The following is a 7,441-nucleotide window of genomic DNA, read 5'->3' on the forward strand; positions in this document are numbered from 1 at the left end:
CCCACAAGAAAAATAATCAAGCGTGACATCGTCATGTCTTAATCCGACCTCATGCCTGATGCTCTTCTTTCAAACGAATCAAATTTCGACGCGTGTCCTTTCCAAAAGCATAAAAAAACTTTTGACGCATGCTGTGCCAGGAATTTCCTGCGTAAAACAGCAGCATGCAATCCGCAGCTGAGTAAGTAACCGGCCACAAAGATGCGTCCAAGCAAAACCAACAGAAACACAAGCATCTCAGACAACGACTAGTAGCACACATGACTAATCACATTCAGACACAAAACAATGGACATGGTGAAAATCAAATATGAGATGCTACCCGTCACATTCAGATTGCTCGGACTTGTGTAAAACTGATGATTTGTATCAAATATAAACAGGATTCCATGAGCGAAGAGAAACACGTCACAGCACCGATAATTCAGGCGACTGGACAAATAAAATCAAAATGTGAGACAAGAAAATGAATGAACTCTGGAGTTATCATAAGCAGTTTTCAGTTTTCGCTTCAGTCCCATGGTCCAATCCCCTATATATATTGTCTTAATAAACGGCCACACTGAAATGGCAGAGCAGGAGAATTAGCAGGCATTGTTCTCTTATATAATACCCAATGGGGATGCAATTTACAGTTCATATATCAGCCATAGGGTGGTTTAGCCAGAGCAGAGCTTTTCGAGAGCCAGGTTCTCATCCCCATCGACACTCTTAAGGGTACTTCTCACAAGATCCTCTGGGAAGCCCATCTCAACCAGCTTCTGCACCTGTACTCCGCACGAACAAAAAGGCTCATCAACATGTACATGTCTTACATACGCAATGAAATGATGAGCAGTATTGTCAGTACCTTCTCTTCCATGCCAGTGGGCGCACTCTTTGCGAAGGCCTATGTCCAGTAGCGAGCCGTAGCAGCGAATGTTGGATAATCACACAGGTACTGCAGAAACAGAATCAACACACAGAAATTAATGGGAGAAGGTCGGCAATAGTAATTCAGTTAAGAATCTCACAAGTTCTTGTACAGCTTTATGGGTCCGCACTGTTCCATTCGTTCTTGCAGTGAATTTTCAGAGCTTATGCTTTACACTCTGCATCACTGGACTAATTCTTGCAGTACAAATTCCAGAAGGAAGTTACTAAGCCCATCCTGTAGGCTATATAATGCCTCCTTTGGGACTGCCTAGTGGCCTAGTCTGTTAGCAAAGTAACAACCACAACATCACTAGTACACTCCAACAAAGAACTTAGCTGTGTTGCTGGACAAATATATCAAAGAGGTATTTCCTTGGAATTTGCTATCCTTCATTTCGGCTGAGGACATGGTCATACGTCATAGTAAAAACGGTTTATTAGAAACTTCTTACACCCAGCTTTACATAAAGCGTTATATATCCTTGTGGGCCATACTAAATGCATACGAGCTTGCTGAAAACCAAATAAAACAAAGCTACGCCCTATCTTGCAGTCTAGCATCTGCTTTAGCACTACATGGAGAACATACAGGACTAATTGCACTAGTGGAAAAATTCTATAGCAGAAAAATAAAACATACAGGACTACCACAAACATATTCACCTGTGTAACATTACAACTGTAAAATTGCCAAGTGCGCTGCAGGCACAAGCTCATGTGATGGATGCAACAAAGTTCACATTGAATCTCATGCTTACTTTGCTGTGAAAATGTATGACGTTATTCAACCAACAGCATGACGAGGCAATTATGCAGCAGAAACATATTTTCTGGATAAACAGTCATTCTGACTCATTTCTGGGAATCCACCATTGACAGGCTATGGCAATTTAACTCTCAACCAACTTTAGCTTAAATCGCAAAAATTAAATATATAGTGCACTAAAAATAGAACCACAACAGGAAACAACCAGTTCAGACCTGTTGTGCAACAACAGCATCCTGAGGATCATCAGGTGCAGGAGAAGAAAGCAGAGCTTGAAGGGAAAGCAGTGCTGTCTTCAAAGTAAGGGCTGGGCTCCACTGATCTTTCAGAATGTCCAAGCAAATTGCCCCATTTTGGCTACTGATGTTAGGGTGCCTTCAAGATAGATTGGAGGATAAGTCAGAGCTGTACTGAAAAAAAAAACTAAGCGAGGGCAGCAGAACTTAGGAGCACAAGGGGAGACATGTAACAAAATGGCAAGATAATAATCTGCAATTCCAGGCGCGCGAGGGCGAGGCCGACGAGTGGAGGGGGGATCCGATGGAAGGAAGGCGCGAGGTGGGGGAAGGGATCGGAAGAGGAGGGGCGGCTCACCGGGGAGGCGGATGTCGATGGTGAAGGTGCCGCCCTCGTAGGGGCTATCGGCGGGGCCGGCGATGGTGCCGGTGAGGTGGGAGATGTTGGCGCCGTCGTGCAGCGTGATGAAGACGCCCGAGACCTCCCGGTCGCGGTTGCACTCGGTGAGCTCCTCCTGCACTGACAGGCAAGGCCATTTCACCCAGACCTGAAAGTCTACGCAGTCATATTCCAGTCTCACTGACTCACTCAGCCAGCCCTGAGAGTGTGCCTTCACCCAGGGCATGGCATCAGCATTGACTACCCTACCCAGCGGCATGTGTGCCTTCACCAGCTGCGCTAGGTTGCTTAAGCAGCTAATCCGGCGATCGCTTAAGAAGCAGAGCGAGTTTATGGACGTTAATTGCAGCGGCATGCTTGGTCTCTGTCAGTTAGAGAAAGCAAGCCCAAAAGTGAGCTACTGTGCTCTAGTGGTCTGAGACTAGTGTCGGAAGGGACGGACGGCACCTACCCTAACCGTAACCGTTCAGGTAGCGCAACTGTTTGGAGCTTGATGGACGGTTAACCATGCGCCATGCATGTAAATCACGTAAAACCTTTAATAAAAAAGAATCACGTAACACGCAGCAGAGGAGACAAAGCACGCTAGATGCTACCACAGTACTGCCCCTGTAAACTGAAAACTCAAGAACACGAGCAGCTTGTAATTTCAGTTGTCTGATCAACGTGGGGAATCAAGAAGGAACTCGTGATCAACGTTGTGGGTGACACCACCGTGCACTGCGAATTTGCAGACGATCAGAGATATTCCCATTCCCTTTGACGGTTTTTTATGGGTCAACAACTCTCTGAAAGAAGAAAAAAAATTACGTGTGAAGCTTTGACTGTAAAGTGAAGTCGCCATACAGGACCGGGACTCGGGACTCCGGCCTAACCACCATGCAACTGGTTGGTTCCAAGCCCATAACACCGGTGGCAACCGGCGATGGCACCGGCCGGTCACCTCAGCACCACCCCCAAAAGTCTCGCCAGGACACCAACCCCTGGCTGAAATCGTGATCGATCAGCGTGGGATGGCTGCCAGATGTGAAGGACAAGAACAGAGTGTGCAACTGCAAAGTCAACTTCTCCATCTCACTGAATGCGCAAAGATGCCTCGTGTTTGGGATAATATCCAACATGGAGCTAATGTGCTTGGCGAGGTGATCCTTAACACTATCTGGTGCAGTTCCATACATGTTTATGAGAGAGATGGTGAACTTAAACATAGCGGTGATGCTCTTCTCATCTACGATACTATCATCCTTTATCTCGCTGTGAAAAAGACGGTACGGATGTAAAAGAAAGCCACCATCATCAGACTGAAAAATACTACCAGCAAGAGAAAGGACTTACCAACGCTGCAACGCAGAGGCTAGAGCATGTACAGGAAATCCTATCACACCCCAGTTAGAAGGTGGAGCATTGATTGCTCGATGATTCTTGGAGTAGCTCTCCAGATAACCAGCAAAAGAGCTAAACATTTTCTTCACAGCAAGCTCCTTTATACCTCCAGATAATGAACCGAAAGGGAAACCTTCCATCAGTAATGCTAAGTGTAAGATCGAGGACTTGGAAGAGTTTTCATCATTCAGCGCACATGTATATACTCGATCAACAGTTGCCGAAGATGCATAGCTCAAGATTATGCACAATGAACGTGCAACCTTCCGCAAAGTACTGAGAGGCACAAGAACTTCCTCTGGTGATGCCAAAAATTTTAACAGGAGGAATAGTTGACTAACTATATTAATTGAAGTCTCAGTTTCAGCGTAACGCATGAAGAAACACCATAGTTCTGTAATAATTTCCAAGCAAAGGAAATGGGGATGGAAAAGGTTTTCAAGTAAGAAAGCTTCCAGCTCATTCCAAGCTGCACTCGAGGCAACAGCAGAAATCATAAAAGTCTTCAAGGGTTGCATGAGAGAAGCATACACAGGTTGCCAAACTACTGCGGGAGAATGGTCTGCACCATATAAGGCAGGGATTTCAAAGCCAAGGACATATGAGTAGATGTCTTCTGAAGTTAAGATATTAAGAAGAGTTTGTAGCTTTTTAGATAATTCAATTACCACCACTTCTGTCAACCACGAGGAAGCAGAAGGTGTAAAAACACAACTAACTCAGCAGGTAAAAGTGCTCTATTTCTATGATCAACATCTGAATCCGTAGAGAAAATGCAATCCAATGAAGCCAAATTTATCTCTATCTGATTAGCTTGTCTCATGTGATCTGAACTATTAGCTTCTTCGTTTTCAAAAAAATAACGTGCAAGCTGACATTTGGAATCTGGTGTTACTTCAGATGACTTCATAAGTGTATCTAGTAAAACAAATAAAGTTGGCTCCAACAACTCAACAAGTGCCTCATTTGCTGCTTTCAATTGTGGCTTCTTGCTGAGTAAAATGCTTGCGGATGTGATCACTAGTGCACACCTGATTATATTCTTGTGTATAATCATCGATTCAGATGGATATGCTGAACAAATCCTTACAGCATTTATCAAGAAAACTTGATTGGTAGGAATGCCCTTCTGGCTTCAGAGGTACCAATGGCTTCTGGTAACGGCATGCACCATGTTTCGGCAGCAACTCTCAGAGATTTTATGGACAGAGAGAGAAGGGTTAGGATGATTTCTCTGACATTTATTTTTTCTTCAATCATTCCTTTACCACTTTGCAGTAAGGAGACTACACCCTTCCATGATACATTCAGCAAAGTCACCTGGCTTCCACCACTGGATGCTGCATAGGTTCCCAATTTACACAAAGTCTGAATAGTGGATAATGTAATCCTGGTCACATCACTAGCAAGACCTTGTTCGATGTGTTTCACAGTAGTATCTTCATCAGGTATGCTCGTTTTGCAGTTATCTGCTTTTGCAGCCTCAGAGTATGCCCAGCACAGCTTGGTTGTTTCATCTAGAAAAACAGGTGCAGCCCTAGCGATATCTGGCGCAGCTCCATGAATTTTCTGTGACCATATATCCGTCAGAGATATACCTAAAGATTTAGCCTGAGATAGGAGTGCTTGGAAAACAGCTATTCATGTGCCTGAACCTTAATTTGTAGCTCTTGTTGGGTTTCAACTCTAGCCTACCCCAACTTGCTTGGGACTGAAAGGCTATTGTTGTTGTTGTTGTATATATCCGTCAGAGAGATTATACAATGACATCATTTCTGCAACATTAACACAGCAAGAGTTTGAAAAGAACACCCACTATCTCATATTCATATGATCAGAGTATGCTGATAAGATGTATCAAGACTAAGGATCAGGAAGTTCATTTTAATGATGAATTTCCAATATTTCATGTAATATCCCATTTGAAATTGCTAAAAGATATGTAAGTAATTTGAATATGGGCATCATATGAATGGTAACAAATTTAACTCGAATAAGCAGCGCGCTACTTTTAGGAAAGGGGAGAATATCTATGAAAAGGTAACACATATAATAACCTAATATAATACAAGATTAGGTAAAGTGTGGCTGAAATCATACACATATATGCCAATACTTCTGCTAAAGAACTGATAGCAAAAGAGTTTAAAAGAATCTTTCTCAGTAAATTGATCTTTGACTTATACAGGATATATTGCCAGTTTGCCACTGGCTTTGCCATTTCAACAAGTTAATTCTACCACAGTACAAGATAAAAGTTTACCTTGTTGTCAACTATTGAGCTTTCCGTCAGACTTAGCAACTCTGAAATAAATTCACCGGTAGTGTGCACCATATCTACAGTAATGCATTTTGCCGCGGAAGGAAGGAGCTTGATCGAGATATTTAAGGTCATTGAAATTATCTGGAGTCCAGAAGTTGAGTTTCTATTAGATTTCTCATGAGAAGGATACCGGAAATGGAAAAGGATGCAGTCGCACTCCAGATGTAGTAACATGAAGTATAAAAACAAAATGGACAAGTTAGTGAAGAGATGTGCCAATTTATAATACTACTATACAGTTAGCTTCAATTTTCGCTGATAGACACTTATTTTGCCTTACAAAGATTCTGTCCACAAGTTATGTGTAACTAAATTCATGTCATAATGCAACTTTCTGTCAATAAGTTATGTGATATGTACTGTATAACCAACAATGATAGCTACAAAGAAACTTGGCATGTGCTAACTGAAAGGTTCTACCATCCACTGTCTTTATAGTGATTTCTTCTGGAACTCTGGAGATAAAGTGGAATCACAAATAATACACGAGTATTGGTATGAGATTTCAGTTTATATCATAAACATGTATGGATCTATGGTCTGCTTTAGGCTACAAGCTTACAGAAGCAGGGCAGAGGAAAGGGGTAGCAGATGATACATCAATATATATTGTTATAATCCATCCAAATTAACACAAACAATTTAAGCAATGTCAAAGGCACAGTTCCATATTTCAAATGACCTCTGGGAGAATTCTGGAGTGTTCTTCCTCTTGGACCTCTTCAGATTCCTCAATAGATTCAACAGACCACAGGAGATGCTTTCCGCACCATGAGCTGGCCTAGTATAGATATACGAGCAATTAAATTTGGTTTCAGTGGTTGGGCAAGCTTGCAGATAGCCACTACAGTTGGCAAACACCTCCCATGGTCCCTAACAAACTCCACTTAAAAATGTAAGAATTACCTTTGCAATAAGAGCAAGAAATTGCCCCAGACAATCAGTCATATCTATACATGAGCATTTCAGAGCAACCTGCAAAATTGACTTGTGTAGCACGCAGTGCGATACACCTGAACATCCAGAATCATCCCAAGATACCTAAAATGCTGTGAAGGTAATACACCGAAACACAGTAAGAGCAAATATTCAGAGCATCAACTAGGACTATCTGAATCAGCAGCAGCTTCTAGGTGGTGAGACTTGCCATCCAATCTCTATTTGCAAATAGTAAAGGCTAAAGAATTAAATGAAATAATAATGAAGGGGGGGAGGGGGGGGGGGGTTCTTTTTTTTTTTTTTTTTTTTTTTTTTTTTTTTTTTTTGTTTTTTTTTTTTGTTTTTTTTTTTTGTTTTTTTGTTTTTTTTTGTTTTGGTTTTTTTGTTTTTTGTTGTTTTTTTTTTTTTTTGTGTTGTTGTTTTTTGTGTTTTTTTGTTTTTTTTTGTGGTTTGGTTTTTTTATTGTTTTTTTTTTTTTT

General features: G+C 41.8%; 1 pseudogene; it reads right to left on the minus strand.

The window, feature by feature from the left end:
* Positions 1-467: 467 nt before the first annotated feature.
* Positions 468-7,236, minus strand: LOC101786493 (annotated as a pseudogene).
* Positions 7,237-7,441: the final 205 nt, after the last annotated feature.

This window comes from Setaria italica, chromosome V (assembly GCF_000263155.2).
Source record: "Setaria italica strain Yugu1 chromosome V, Setaria_italica_v2.0, whole genome shotgun sequence".
Lineage (NCBI taxonomy): Eukaryota > Viridiplantae > Streptophyta > Magnoliopsida > Poales > Poaceae > Setaria > Setaria italica.